This window comes from Fistularia commersonii, chromosome 18 (genome assembly GCF_037954325.1).
Source record: "Fistularia commersonii isolate RoL2024-O1a breed Wild chromosome 18, RoL_Fcom_v1.0, whole genome shotgun sequence".
Taxonomy (NCBI): domain Eukaryota; kingdom Metazoa; phylum Chordata; class Actinopteri; order Syngnathiformes; family Fistulariidae; genus Fistularia; species Fistularia commersonii.
In genome coordinates this window covers 15870271-15886297 of record NC_141301.1, presented here as the reverse complement: position 1 = coordinate 15886297, position 16027 = coordinate 15870271, and the positions used below count along the sequence as shown (strand labels likewise).

The 16027-nt window shown below is 48.4% G+C and overlaps 1 protein-coding gene across 5 annotated transcripts in view; it reads left to right on the top strand.

Moving 5' to 3' along the window:
* The window catches only part of lrfn1 (leucine rich repeat and fibronectin type III domain containing 1), a 127641-nt gene that overhangs the window by 54659 nt on the left and 56955 nt on the right, over window positions 1-16027 (top strand). For 3 of the 5 annotated variants that reach the window (XM_086164783.1, XM_086164786.1, XM_086164785.1), the window contains one exon: window positions 7034-7088. The gene's annotated coding sequence lies outside the window, so the exon portion shown is untranslated. Of the gene's footprint in view, window positions 1-6104; window positions 6323-7033; window positions 7089-16027 lie in introns of those variants that run through there. The other 2 variants (XM_086164787.1, XM_086164784.1) reach the window with 1 other exon arrangement.

Here is a 16027-nt window from a genome sequence, read left to right as displayed (position 1 = left end):
GCTCCTCATCTCGTGTTACATTACACGCAGACGTTCTGCGTGGATGTTTATGGAGATACCACCGGCCTTTTGAGGCTAATAAATAATTGAAGAGGAGAAATAAACATTTGGAGAACAGGGAGCGAAGGGTATATTTGTTTATTGATCAGACACACCACGTTCTGCTCACACATGGCTGAAGCTCAATTCAAGGAGCGCCGTGCAAACGGCGGGCGGCGCCTATCCTGAACCCCAACGGTCTGAAATGCGCAACTCCTCGACTGCCGTCGCTGAGGCCGAACAGCCGGGAAGAGAAAGGAGACCAGACATGCAAACAGGCAACTTTTATCCCGAAACATTTGTTCCTGGTTTTGTGGGAAACAATGTTATCGACTGGGCTGTTTGTACTCTGCGTGCGAGCGAACCCGACTTGATGCCGTTGTGTACGAACGGCTGAGCGGCGATCTGGTCTTCGTGATTTGGAATCCCTTTGCTCAAGCGTCGGCGGGCAGCTCGGCAAGCCGGAGTCGGCATTTGTTTCCGAGGCTCCAAATTCCAGCCCGGAGCAGGTTTTGGACCGCCGCTCTCTCGGCTGATCTACAGAAACCCAACGTTGAGACGGACGTGGTTCAATCTTGGCGGCATTCCGCCTCGACCGCTGAGCGAGAAAACGTCGGACACGAATCGTCGATTGCTGACGGCTGAAATGATTCAGCGATCACTTTGCAATTCATTCAATTCGATAAATACTCGTAGAACTGCGTCTGAGCTGTCGGGGCTTCGGTTTTACTCGGGAGTTCATTTTTGAGACGGAACTGCGGATTGAATGGATGCATTTCCCCGAGTCAACCTTCAACTGGGAATCGACGGCGATGCTTTTTGTTCCTGGAGTTGGCAAAGACGCCGGCGATCCACTCTAGCAAACGACTGTAATACTGCAGTCCAAGGCCTAAAATAATAGTTATGTACATAAATAATTGAGGACAGCAAGTTATGCCGTCCAACCATTTGGGGCGTGTAGGATTTTCTCGGGCGGCTAATATCTCCTGCACGGCACCGTTGGATGTCATCGATCCCGGTCCGCCATTAGTAAATGGTCTGCCGCTCTCAGAGTGGATGAATGTCGCTGACATCATCAACCATCTGAGGAGGTTTATGGTAAAAGGACGGCGGGGTCGGACCGGTTCGAGCGTCAGGCCGGGCATGTTCAGTGAAGCCCGTCCTCTCCGCGATGATGTTACGACGGGGCTACTTCACCCGCTGCTGGGGAAAAAAACAGAAGGTCTTTTTGGCATTCGGCCCCCGGCTGAGAACGGAGAAGCCGGGCGCTGCTCTCCGAGGCCTTCATCGATGGTCTTCGGCGCGATCGATAGAAGCAAAGACTTTGCAGAAGCCCCTCCCCGCCCCTCCCCCGCCCCCCGCTAACATCCGGCTAGCCGGTAGCACCTCTCTACCGGTTTGGAGATGGATAAAGGTGGATTAGGAGATGTGATGTTTCAACGTGGGCGTCCAAAAATCTTTTGTTTTTTGAAAGCGAATGCATTGCTCTCGCACGCTGTCCCTCATGCAGTTGATGTGCCGCCGCCGCCGCCGCCGCTAAGTGCACGGCGAGAGGCTGAGTGTATAAATAGCAGGGTGGACATCATCGCCGGCTCCGACACCGAAGGGGAGGGGAAGGCGCTTACGAGCGGAACATAAGATCACGAGCAGCTGACAATCATCCCTGATTCATCGGGAGCAGAGCGAAGTTCTAGCCCGTCTCCAGACGCCTGCGGTCTGCGTCTTTCAGGCGACCCCTCCCGCCTTCTGCAGCTGCTGGTTTTCTTTACCTCTCACCGCCTAATTATTCATATGAGGTGACTAAGAGCGTTATTCAGTTCCCGCGCTCCCTCGCTTCACTGGCTCATATTCTGGGCAGGTCGAGGGAACCACAGGCTCGCGACGGAAGCGGTTTTGTTTTAATAGAAAGGGGAAAAAAAAACAAAAAAAAAAAAAACGCTGCATAACCAGAACAATTATTAGAGCGTATAATATTTGATGTAATTCTCTGGGGCAACTTGTATTATTGCTCAGTGTCACCACGGTCACCGTCTGCAGGGCGACAGGCTTCCCCTTCCCGGCGCAGGAGTCCCGATTTTGCAAAAAACATCAACGCCGTTAACGCGTTTCATTTTGCATTCGCGCGACCGCTATTATGTCGGCCGCGGCCCCGCGGAAGCCCCGCCTCCCCCCGACCCCGGGGTCGCCGGCTTTGTCTGGAGCGCTCCAATCCGGCGGGGTCGCGTCGGCCGCCCCGGAGGCACCGGTAATGGTCAACGTGCCGACTGCGTGGGCTCGCTGAGAGGACCGTACGCTGTCAGTTAAATCACTCTCAGCAGAGGCGGCCCCCGGGAGACGGATGAAAAATCACAACATGCTTCACAGGCGCCGCGGAGACGGCGAGGCGGTTAAACCGTCAGTCGGGCGGGCGCCTTATTAGAGCAGGTATTTTTCAGAACCCATCTTATCATGTTCTTTCTTGTCTCGTATTCTAGCCACTGTGAATTCTTCAAAAAAGGGATGAGCAAACAGAATAATAAGCCGCACTTAGACTCTCACCGCTAGTCCCGTTTTATCCGACCGGCCCGAGATCAAATATGTTTAGCTTTATTTGTTTTTCATGGGGGGCTTTACCATATCAATGTGGGTCTCGGCCTAAAAATGTTTATTTTAGCCCGGTGGCGAGCCGGGCCGGGAAGCGGATGCGTCGGCGGTTTCTCGCATGTTTAATGCATCGCGCTTCTGTCAAGCGCTTGGGCAGGTTCTCCCGGTCTCGTCATTTGGGAGTTTCGGTCAAGGGCTCCGAACGTTTCCGCTAAAGTCCCCGCCGTCGCTCGGTGAGAATATAAGGCCCCGCGGGTCCCGAGCCAGGAACCTCTCGGTTGCCAGATGCTAATCAGCGGCTGCAGGAGGACCAGTGAACCCTGATTCACTCGGTCAAGGAATGAGCTTTGGTTGACGGCGCCCGACAGACAACATGTCACAGGAATTAAATAAGTGAAAAATAAAAGCGGGATCAGGGCGGTCGAGGCCGGTTGAGCAAAATGGCAAGTTGTGCAAAGCAGTGCACGGTCGTGCAATAGACGGGTGTCAGTGGGGGACCAGGGCAGGCTGTTATTATTATTATTATTATTATTTATTACCATTTATTATTTATTTAGTATGATTTTTTCTATTATTAGTATTTTCTATTTGTAGTTTTTGTAGTTACTGCTAACAGTTAAGACAATTCATATTTCATGATATTTCTCATTCTTCCTCCTTACTACTATTATCTATTACTGTTATGTTTTTTACTTGAAACTCTGGCACAACAATTTCCTTCGGGATTAATAAAGTTGTTCTCATCTCATCTCATCTATTATTACTTTATTTATGAGGCTTTGGCTTTTTCTGTATTTACTGTGCTACTCTAAATGGAGGTAGCGTCCTTTTAAAGCGTCTAAGCGGCGTGAGCTAAGCTCTGCTCGCCTCTGATTGGTCCGATAACCTTTCATTCCGGGTCACAGGTAACAGATACTTCAAGGCTGCGGCTCAAAAACAAAGAAATCCGTCTTTACGGTGCATTTTTCAGCATATGGTCTCCTTGCAGCTGTTTGCCTCTAGTGATATTTACCGTGTGTGTGTGTGTGTGTGTGTGTGTGTGTGTGTGTGTGTGTGTGAGCCTGCAAAGAGTATTAATCGATTCCTCAGTGTTTGCATGCCTCAGAGCACGTTGACATACGACGGTCGCGCAGCGAAAGCCCAGCATGCGTGAAATTGTGCTTCACACTTCGCTCCGAGTCACTCGGAAGCGTGGGCCATTAGGCGCCGTGACGTTTCCACAATGGGGGCGGAGAACATTCGCGATCGGGATCGGCGACCCCGAGGGGGCGTCATGAACGGCTCCCGGCGATTCTTTGGCCGCCGGGCGCTCAATGTCACGGCTCTCGGCCGGAGCCCGCCTTGTTTACGCGTCCGGGCCGGTAAATCCGCCCGACTCGGACAAACGCCGCGGCCGCCGGGGGCCGTAAAGAGGACCGGCGAGCGGCTAATCAAGATGGCCGCGGTGGCAATTAAATCTGACCAAAAAGAAATACAGTTCCTTCTCCTCGGCCATAATTCCTCAGAGGGGAAGGTTTTGTCTTCAAGTGAGGAAGCTTCCGTCAGAGCCATGTCGTCTCCTCGGAGAGAGACGAGAAATGACCTCCGCCATCGGTCGTTTTACTCGACGTCGCCGCGGTTTGTGCGAAAACCGTGCGGCTCGTTTGTCGTAAGAGCGGCTCGGCTCCTCCGGGAGCCGCCGCCACAAAGGACCTTCAGCCGAAGCTCACAGAATAGATACATTATGCAAACATGACAAGCCTGGAAAGGTCACCGAATTCAAAAAGCAATTTCCAGGCGTGGATTAGTCTCGGACAAATAAATAAAGCAGAAGGCCTTGATGATGCTAAAGGGAGTTTGCTTTGCAGACGCCGCCGCCTCTAATTGCGGCTCCGGCTGCTCCGCCTGTCAACGCTCTGCTCCAACTTTAAATTCTCGTTTTGACTTTTCCGCGAGTAATGCCGTCGGTATCGGAAGATGTACGATCGTGAACGTTCACTGAGAACGCCACCGCCGCGTTCTCTTTTTCTCGCTTTTATTCATTCTCTATCCGGCTCGACCGCCCGACCGCCGGGCCGCATGTCGAGACGTCCGACTTTCACTTGTTATTTTGATTAAAAAAAAACCAAACTCACTCAATCAGTCACGTGTCAAACGGAGACATCCAACCATTCACCCGCAGAAACCCCACGGAGACGCCGCTCGGAGACGGGATCCGACCGGGGACCTTCTGGCTGCGAGCCCGGTGCCGCCTACTTTGCTTTCCTTGCAACATGGAGTCCAATCTCTGCACGGGACGCTTGACAGAACGCTCTCCCGGATGCCGAAGCTCCTCCTGGGCTCCGGCTCTTCTTTCTAAGTTGGCCTGAGCCCCGCTGGCACCGCGTCTCCTCAGCTGCAACAGGCGGTTCCAAAAACTACAATTCTGAATCTGATTATGAATAATCCGTCAACAACCCCGCGATGAAGCTCGACGCTCCCCGTCCGGGGTCCGGGGTCCGCACTCGCCAAGTCCCAAATTGTGGGTAGCTTTTCCTGTTTGCAGTTAAATATTAGACGGCTGTTTGCCAGAACGGCAAATGTTTGTCACAAACTAGTCCAGTAAATGTGGATATAAACAGTGCAGAGGGGCTAACAGTGTGCGGCGTCACTCCATCTGCCCGTTTCCTGTCATGTAGGATGTTTTACCAGGTTAACGTTCCATACGTGGTTTCTGATCAGTCAATAATTCGACACGTTCTCCGAGACCTCGCTCACCTGTAAAATGTTCCTGATTTTGTCCGCCGTCTGCGTCTGCGCAAGAAATAAGCTAACCTTGTTTCTCAGGTCGTGTCCATCAAGCTCACCTGATGGACATCTTGTCTTGTGATGATCTCCGTCGGACGCCGATCAGCCGGGGTTCTCCCGTGTGTCCGGCATTGACGGGTCGTATGGACGGTCACTGAGTCCAAGAAGAGACCCCGTCTTTAGGAACGGCTGCAAAGATGTGGTTCGGTGAAAGCTGAACAGATCTCAGCCTCGACCGCCGCCAGAGACCAGAACCTTCTCGGGTCTCACAGGAGTGTTTGGCACTCCGACTCTTCGGCGACGCTAATTTGGAGGCCGCAGTACGAGACCGGTTGTCTAAACATGGAAACCGCTGTCTAAGAAACAGGTTTTGGTGATATTAGGACAACAATGGGCGACTCCAGAGAACTCCGGAGAACTCTTGGAACTGACCCTCCCTAGGAGTCCAGGAGCCCAAACAAGGAGTCCGTACAAACACTCCAACGTTTACCGTTGTTGAGGCGTACACTCGCTGTGGCTTCCACGGTTGTTAAGGCGCCCAGACAAGAATTTTTTAGCTCATCTCAAAACTCACTGGCCTGGCAGGTGTTCTGCTGCGTCTCCGCTGGATTCCAACAGTTAGACGTGCATTTCGGAAACATTGCCCTCGGCACGAAGGTCGGCCGGTTTAAAAATTAACCGGAGGACGAGGGTCGAACAAAACCGGATTGCGACCGACGGGTTCGGACACAAACCTCCGACAGACTGGCCTTGACTCGCGGCCGTCGGTCGTGTTTTCATCGGACGCTCCGTCGGCGAGCCGTTTGAAAGGATCATGGAATGAACTTTGAACGCTTGAGAGAAAAACACCTTTTTCGGTTTTTCTTTTGAGGAGAGCGTTTGCGGGTCGGGAACGGGTCATCCTGACGGCCAAATGATGGTTCGACTCCCGCACGTAAGAAACCGTCGCGGCTCTCCGTTCCGTGACGTTAAATGTTAAACGGCAAAACTTGGTCCACAAATTTGATATGAAGCAGCAGAAGCGCTGCAGCTGCCACTAATGATCTGGGAAACAAGGTTGACTGTAATTAACGGGCTTGATTTACGACGTCTCGCCGCACCACCTGTGTAATTCTCCGGTCTGCTCGGAGGGACCGGGCGATTCGGCGTCTTTTGTCTGGCTCGCACAATCGCACGAGCATTTTCAATGAATCGGGTTAATTTGAATCCCAGCAAATGAATAATCCGGCCTTGATGACGCAGGGATTTCCACGGTGAAGATTCTCCGAAGGAAGGAGCGATGAAAAGGTTAATTAGAGGCTGGAGATAAATATTAGTTATGCGCCTAAACAAAACGGTCATAGAAGGAAAAGGTGCATCTGCTTGCATTTTATGAATTTGAATTTATAGATCCAGAGCCAGTGGGCAAGAGACTCTGACCTCCCACTCCTGCAGAAATATAAAATCATTTTGCGGCGAGTCCGTGATGGAATCAGAGATTGAACTATAAATTGCAGGCTTTTATGATTGTGTTGCCGGCGCAGCCTCCGCGGCGTGCAGCCTCCGCGGCGTGCAGCCTCCGCGGCGTGCAGCTTCTGCGGCGTGCGTCCTCGCCACCTTGTTTGTTCCCTCACATGAAGGTGTGACTCTCCATTTCCCTCCGCAGGCCGCTGGAACGTGACCCCGCCGCCCGGCTTCCGCACAACAACACGGTCCCTCCGGTGAGTTCCCAAATTAAATTAAAACCCTTTGCAGGTTTACATAATGGGCCACACACACACACACACATACACTTTGAATAAGAGAAAAATACCGTGTCAAAGGCCTTTGGGGAAACCCTGCAGAAATGATTTTCCAACCACTTAGCGTTGCTCCTCAGGGTACGTGAAGCATGTTCTCCTCATATGTGTGTAATGTCTGAAGGTCGGAGCGGAGCGTGACCGCAGAAATACATCCCTGTATTTGACTTGGCGTGTAGGTTTAACGCGAGGGAGATGCTCCGCAGGGCCACGCCGTCGGTCGTACGCCGGCGAAGACCGGGTCGGCGGCGGCGCCGGCGCTCTCGGCCTCGTGCAACGGGAGCGTCTCTATTATCAAAGCTGCCGCAGCAAAGCCGGCATCCTCTCCTGCTGCAGATTTAATTGCTTATCTGAGAAAGGGGAAGCGGTCCTGTCTGATGAGCGGATGCTGAGGGGGGGCACGGAACCAGAATGCACACAATAAGAGGCTTGATGAACCGATTACTCTGACATTTTCCCGGGTGTTGGAGCAATTAGCTCCAAACGTTTAAAAGTCACCATGAGGGGAATCTAAACATTCACTCCCCGTTAATCCGCAGATGAAGCGGTTGCCGTCGGCGAGCCGTCAATCAACCGTCCACCTGTTGTTGTTTGACCACCGGCTCGTCCTTCGCGTCGAGCGTGACTCGGCGTTCACGTCACCGACGTGCACGTCCAGAAGATAGCGTGTCATTTAGCCTCCCGGCTAGAAGGTCCCAGGCTGGATTCCCACAGGGTTCCTCTCCGTGTGGAGTCTCCATGGTCTCCTCGGGGTTCTCGGGGTTCCTCCCGCTGTACAAACCCATGCGGGAGCTTCACTGGAGACCATCTAGGTGTGTGTGGATGACAGTAAACGGTTGTGTGTGTGTGTGTGTGTGTGTCCCAGTGATTGACAGGTCCAGGGTGAACCCTAACTCTCGCCCAATCACAGCAGGGAAAGGCTCAGCCACCCCGACCCTGACTGCCAGATAACAGAACAGATGATAGATGGATGGATGCATGGATATCTACAGTAATACTGTTTGACGTGTGTGTGTGTGTGTGTGTGTGTTATGTATGTAGATATTGCTCAAAGTAGGCCTGCGTTTGCTGGTATTCCAGGAGAAGTCGGTACGTTATTGTTTCCCGTGAAGACAAATGACTCCGGTGAAGGTCGGCTCGGCGTTTCTTTTACGTCAGCAGGTCCGTGTGTTTCCTCACGCCTCATGAAGGCCTGCGCTTCACGTGCACAAACACATTTCATTATAAACATTCTTTCCTACCGGTCGGACCTCTGAGAGTCTGACTCAAACGACTACGCTCTCAAGCACTTTTGCAAATGTTACATTTATCCATAATAAATGCAAACTGCCGCTTCTCAAAATGCAGCTTTAAATGTGCCACGTTAATGCGCGCTGGAATTTTCCGGGGCGTCCCCTCCGTGCAAATCTGTCATTTTAGTTTTGCTTTTGCATTTAACCACAGAAACCAACTGGGGTTTCTGATTCAAGCCTCCCTTTAAATTGGACGAGCTATTTTTTTTTTTTTTTTTTTTTAAACCGGGGCCAGCTATGAGGATTGGGCTGGAGCGACCAATTTTCTTTTTTTTTTGTTAAATGTTTTTGTTTTCTAGAAGCCAAGCCGACACGCCGGCAGACACGTGAGAAGGTCTGCAGCGGAAGGGGAGGTTTGCCTCGCTCTCCTGCCCTGGGGGGTAAAAATTCGACCCTCAATTTTGTCTTTTTGCACTTTTACACCGCGTAACGTCTCCGCCTTCAAAACGGCTGTGTACAGCGGGCAGGCGGCGGCGGAGGCGTGACAGCTTCATTCCGGCCGGCGGTGGCAGCGCACCGCTAAATTGCTTCAGTAGCCGCCGGTAAGCCCTAAATTGTAGGAGCGGCAGAGCTTTACCCATTTCTTTGTCTTGTGATCACGGACACGGCGGCGCGGTTTCTTCTCGACATCACCTGCGAGCGGGGAATGTGTTTTGTTTCGAGAGACAGGCGGAATACTAAAACCACAATACTAACACCGCTGGCTGATCTTCCCCCATTAACGCTGCACAGATCAGTGCGGGCGTCGCGTTTACCGCTTAGCATCGTTATCGTACATCTGGACGCTTTGTATTGATTTTGAAGTGACGGCTGGATGGACGCCGCGGTCCTGCACGCAAGGGGACTTCATGAACGGCACGAAGTCCAGGCCATTTGATCTGAGGCCCGTTGAAAGCATTTCATTTTATTTTATTGCATTTTGTTTCCACAATGAGCCTTTCTGTGGGAAGTCTGTGCAACTGGAAGGGAAAGCCGAAGATAATAAATGAAATAAAAAAATAAAATGAAATAAAAGAAATTAATTTTATTTTACTTTATTTTATTTTATTTCATCTTATTTTATGTCATCTTATTTTTATTTTGTTATATTTTATTTTATTTCATTTTATTTTTATATTTATTCTTATTTTTATTTTTATTTTATTTTATTTTATTTTATTTTACTTCATCTTATTTAATTTTATTTTTATTTCATTTTATTTCATTTTATTTCATTTTATTTCATTTTATTTTATTTCATCTTATTTCATTTTATTTCATTTATTTTATTTCATCTTATTTCATTTTATTTTGATTTTATTTCATTTTATTTTTATTTTATTTTATTTTATTTTATTTTATTTTTATTTTATTTCATCTTATTTCATTTTATTTTGATTTTATTTTATTTTTATTTTATTTTATTTCATCTTATTTCATTTTATTTTGATTTTATTTTGATTTTATTTTATTTTAGTTCATTTAATTTTATTTTACTTCACCTTATTTCATTTTATTTTTAATTCATTTTATTCTATTTCATCTTATTTCGTTTTATTTTATTTTATTTTATTTCATTTATCTTTATTTTATTTATTTATTTTTAATTTTATTTGATTTGATTATTAATTCAATTTTGTTTGATTTTTCAACATCGGGCTTCTTTCTGCAGCTTTTCTAACATTATCGTGCAACTGCAGTCGAGAAGACGGAAGCCGTGACGTCAACGGGAGGCTTTTTATTGCCGAGACCCCGGAGGGAATAAAGTGCGGTGATTCTCAAGAAGGTCCGTATAATAAGTCCTTCTGCGGCAGCTGGTGGAGTCGCCACCCTGCCGGTCGTGGTAATAAAAGGGATACGAGGCTCTTCTGTGACCCGGGAGGTTCCTTTCTGCGGTCCGAGCCGTCGGCAGAGACGTGCGCGGCTCGATATCTGGTCTGACATCGAACAGATTGTTTTCGGGGGGGTTCGGCTTCCATGCGGGGCTCCATGAGAGGACATCGATCGTCCTCCCTCTCAGCCGGCCGTCCTGCAGGATGTTTTTCCGTACAATGGAGGTGTCCATCATCCGCGTGGGCGGGAACGGCCCGTCTCAAATGAGCTATTATCACCGGTTGGAACCGGAAGGTTTTCGTATCTGCTTGTCAGAATCTTAGACCTGCTATTTTGCGTTTCACTCCTTATTTAAACGTTGGATTGTAGCCGTCTGACGGCAGACCGGAATATCACGCGACGGGGAAAGAAAAAAAAAAAAAAGGGTTTCGACGCCGGACGGAGCACTCGCCAAAAATAAACGTTTTTGATTCATTTTGAGAATTAGAGGTCTTTTCATGCAAATAATTGTTTCCGTGGCTTTTGTCGGCGTCCGCGGCTTTTCTCGGGCGGAATAATTAAGCAGCGAGAGGCTGCAGCCTTTCCTTTTTTGAAAAAAAAAAAAATGTATTCTGTGTCAGTTTGAAAAATGGCCGCGGCGAAACACGCCGCCGCGTGGAAGCAAAACAAGCCGAACAGCCGTCACATTTCACACGGGAGAGAACTCATCTTGAGGAACATGTATATTTCTGATTCGGGAATTAATCCTCATCACCCCTGCGGCACAAAGATCTGAAAGACGAACCAAAATAATTTTGTACAATAAGACAGAACATTACATTTCCCGGTCCTACTTTTCAGACGAATACGATAAGGATTCAAGTCGTTCAGAGGATTCAAACGCAAGGATACGCGTCCGAACCCAGATAGAGGAAACCTCCAATAGATACATAATAGTTGAATAAAAGGCGGCGTGTGGAAGATACGGCAGGAATATCAACTCTGCAGAAGCGATACACTTTGTGGACTCTTTTCCCAAAGTCAGCCATTGTTGTGTAGATTAAACGCGTGCTAATGAGAAGGTGCTAAATGCGAAGTGCAGCTGGTGGTTCTGATGTGGCGTCCCAGAAGCTCTTCAGTCCTCAGCCTGCAGGGAGCTTCTGGGTCACCACCGCAGGGTTGTGGTTGGTCCAAGTTGAAGGGGTTCATTATATTAATGAGTGTTTTGTTGAGCAGCAATTGGGCTGAATGGGTTGTTATGTTAATGTGTTTAGCGTGCGTGTGTGTGTGTGTGTGTGTGTGTGTGTGTGTGTGCGTACTGGGATTCCATCTCACCTGAGGGAGAAGGGCCCCGGAGTGGAGTCATCTTTATTTACACCTCACGCTGATGCAGAGGTTTGCTTGGCAAAAACATGGTAAACAGTAGGAAAAACAAAATGTGTAATAATTGGATAATTAAATGGATGATTAAATGACCAAATGAAGTGATCGTGGCGTACGGGTGTTATTATGAACTCATGCAGATTGTGTTCCGTCCAGACCAGGGGTCGGCAACCCGTAACACCCAAAGAGCCATTCGGACCCGGTTTCCTCGGAAAAGAAAACACCGGGAGCCGCAATTGCTTTTTGACGTCTGAAATAAAGGCACCACTGTATATATTGCTTTTTATTACCTTTACACTTTGTATAAACAAGTGTGTAGTGTGTTTCTTCTGAAATTCACAAAGTATTACAGAGAAAATTAAATTTCATTTATGTAATGAACTCATTTTGAGCTTTGGGCTTTCAGAGCGTTTAGCGGAGCCTTGACCTGAATTTTAAAAATAAATCGGGAAAAAAATCACTGTCAGTAAACAATAAAAAATAAATATTAGCAAAATATCTTCATAAATATTTATTTTACCTGGTTTATGGGACTTCTGCTCCTGAACTTCTGCGCACAGCATCTGCAAACCGGGACTTTACCGTCTGGCGGGTAAACCGGCTTATTTTGAGTGACGAAAAATGATAAATATAATTTTATTTAATATTTCAAGATCACAATAATCTTCCAACTTAGAACTAAAAGTTAAAAAAAGGAATTAACACAAATGAAATATACTTCAATTCAATATTTATGATTTATCTTCCCAAGCCACTCGGAGCCGCAGTGTAAAGAAGAAAGAGCCGCTGGTTGCCGACCCCTGGTCTATACTTTCTCCAGACATCGCGTGGAAACTGTTCAAAATCACGTGCAACCGGTCGTGCTGGTTTTCATTTAGTCCTGATGAAAACAAATAATTGCAGAGGTGTTCTCAGAGAGGATGAATCTATCCGAGCGCCGGCGGCATCCGGGGGAGTTTTTACAACGGCGGCGGCCGAGCTCGGCATCCAAAACACTCCTCGTGACTTTTGTCGCCAAAGACGGGGAGTTCAACAACAAGATTAATGAGCCGCTAACCCGGCCATTTTTCTGCCTGTCATTCCACGCCGGTACTTCGGCGCCGGCGCAGGAACAGCAGCAGCAGCAGCAGCAGCAGCTTGGAGCCGTGCGCCGCTGTTCACACACACTCTGCGGAAAGGGATTAATCCGGTCAAATTTTCAGATGAATTCAGATTAATCGCACAGCCATAATTAAGTGGGTTTCATTTTGGAAGGATATGATGTGGCAAAAGAACGGAAATGGTGCCCGAGTGCAATAAAAAAAAAAAAACGAGCGCCCCATCATGTTTACCATCTGGGTTTCCGACTGATCGCCATGGTAACCACAGGCCCTCCTCCACCCAGCCGCCGAGACGGACTCCCATGTGGAGACGATCCGATGCTCCCCGAGGGTTCGTCCGAGACGGATCCCGCGTTCGTGTCGGCGATGCTTCGGCGAAAGGAAAACTCCTTCACCTTTTCCCGTCGCTCCATGAGAACGATGAGATGAGATGAGATGAGATGAGAACAACTTTATTTATCCCGAAGGAAATTGTTGTGCCAGAGTTTCGAGCAAAAACATAACAGTAATAGATAATAGTAGGAAGGAGGGAGAATAAGAAATACAATGAAATATAATCAAATATAAATTGTCAAGGTTAAGGCTATCAAGTGTTTTAAGGTCTTTAAGGTCTCCATCATCACGTCTTGGGTCGGTTTTGGTCTCAAAGTTGTTTAGTTGTTTAGGATCAGCCGTCTCCGTGGAGGCGGTTCTGACACAAGATGGCGTCGGACCGCCGATCGGATCCGTCGACGGAACCGCGGGATTCGGATTCATCGTTCGCCGTCAAGCCGAACAGATCAGATTTGATTCTAAAACACAACCCTTTTGTGTTTTACGGATCGACAAATTGGCCATTTTTACTTTTTCAATGCGGCCCGTCACACTATTTTCTTTGAATGTTTTAATACGTATTTCCAATGATATTGAATTTAGAAACCCGTTTTTTCCTTTATTTTCCTTTAGTATGGATGATCGCAAACAAAATATCATCAGTACGTTCATACAATCACTGATGATTTGAAAGTTGAAATAAAATGGCAAATAATGTAAATATTTAAATAGCAATTATCATTTTGTTCCTAGTTAGCCCGCGCATGAATATCAAAAACAAATGTGTCCCGCCAGCCAAGATAATCGCCCAATCCGTCATCTAGAGGAGCGAAACACCGCGTTTTATCGGCGCAGGAACCGCAGACTGATCCTGGACCAGCGTGGGCGGCCTTCTGCCTCGATCCGGCGAAAACCAGCTAACATTATAACAGGAGCGCAAATAGTTTCACGCTAGTGGCCGAAAAGAAACACCAATCGCTCGGCTATTCAAAAGAGCACGCATGCGTTAATTGCGTTTCCAATTCTAATCACATCAATCATGCAAATGAATCAATCCGGACGGACGTGCTCGTTCTGAGAGCCCGAACGAGCACCCAGAGGGAGGTCTCAGATTATACGCATTGTACCGACATGAATCCGGGTAGATTAATTGTGTTACGAGCACAAACAGCTGCACGGCCGGCGCGGAAAAGAGCATCGCGAGTTGGATGGGAGCGCGTGACAAAGCCTGAGAACGCAAACGCCTTTAGAAACGTGCAAAAACTATCTCACCGCACGACCTTCGCGTGATTGATCGGGTATTCGGTTTTACCTTCAAAGCAAACACAAGGGTTCTCAATATAATTAGTTTGAATATGGATGTTGTGTGAGAACACTAGCAGAAAAAGCACATATGCACGCTTTGAATACCTCCCTGGATCGCTGCCTAGCATGAAAGTGTCTTGACTTCATGACGTTAAGAAACCTTGAGCGTCAATCTGTCGCGTTCGAACGTGCCGAACGGAGCGCTCCTTCACGCCGCCCGCCGCCATTTCGTGTTATATTGTTTTATTTACTCTTCACGTGTCGCCACCTCGTAGCGAACGGCTTCCTCGGGATAACCTTCATCTATCATCGTTAAAGAGCCGCTCTCAGGTGCTTTGTCAGAGTTTGCGGTCCAGTAAAAAGATACAAAGGGGGCAGAAAATAGATGCCTCTGATTAACAACAGATTATGATGGAGTGGAGAGCCAACCTTCGTCTTATTTGCCGCCCACTTCCAATAAAGAAACACTTACTGTGCCGCAGAGCGGCCGGCTGATCCCCGACACCCCGAACCCACGGGTCACGGGCCTTTTTCCATCTTCGCCGGAGAGCGAGACGTAAATCTCTCGGATCTCACTTTGTACGGAACATGAGAACAGCCGTGTTTCTGCCAAAAAGAAAAAAAGATCAAATGAATATGCTAATGAGAGAGTCTTGTGAGTACATGTTTTTTATAACGTTTGGGGTATTTATAGGCCGTCCATACGTACCATAACAACTGCTCCTATAGCGGTTTCTGTCTTTATTATCAGAGGATTAGCCGCCGCTTTTAGCTGACTCCTGTTGTTGTAAAATGAAAAAGTGACATGAAACTCCCCGCCGGGCTCTGCGTTCAGCTGATTCTGCTTTATCTGCACCCCGCTTGAGTTTTAACTGACCCGCCCCTGAGGCGCCCGCGTGTCTGGAGACGGTATTAACATGCCGCACGCGGACGCAGCGGTTTGTTTTAATAACGAAGGCGGCGTGCTGCGTGCTGAAGAATGTAGATTGATGCATCAACAGGCCGGTCGCGGCAGCCGCTGATTTGTTTATTTCAGAGAAAAAAAAGCAAAACAATGGCAGACATGCTTCGAATTTGTTAATCAGTTCATCGGTGCGGCGGCGGCGGCGGCGGGGGGTCAACGGGCGAGAGGCGCCGTTTGCCCCGGATCCTTGTATACGAAATTGCGACCCTTCACCCCCTTGTCCACACGTCTGGGAAATATGTGGTCTGCAATCAACCTCCTGCATGTTCCGACCTGCGGGAGGAACCTGGAGAACCCGTGGAGAACCAGGGACCCTCTCGCGGCGAGGTAGAAGCGCCAACCGCCGCGCTGCCGTTTACTGTCCCGCTCACACTCCGTATCACGCCAAGCGATCTGGTTAAACCCGTCTCCGTCGCAGGCGTTTCTAAAGTGTAGCCGTTATTACATCTTGGGCTAAAAAGGGCGCTTAGAGGTATAATTGACTGGAGGGGGAGCTCGCCCGCACCAGCCTTGTCCTGACAGTGTTTTGGCAAATTATGGGCCTCATAAACATAGAAATTAGCGGTGTTACCGGGTGACTAGAAGGCGATTACTCAAATGTTAAGCTAATTAGGGGATTAATATGTGGATGCTCATTATCTGCAGGGACCTGGCCTGCTAAAGTACTGACATGACAAGTGTACCAGCACTAAGCGGGAAGAAGACTCGGCCGTA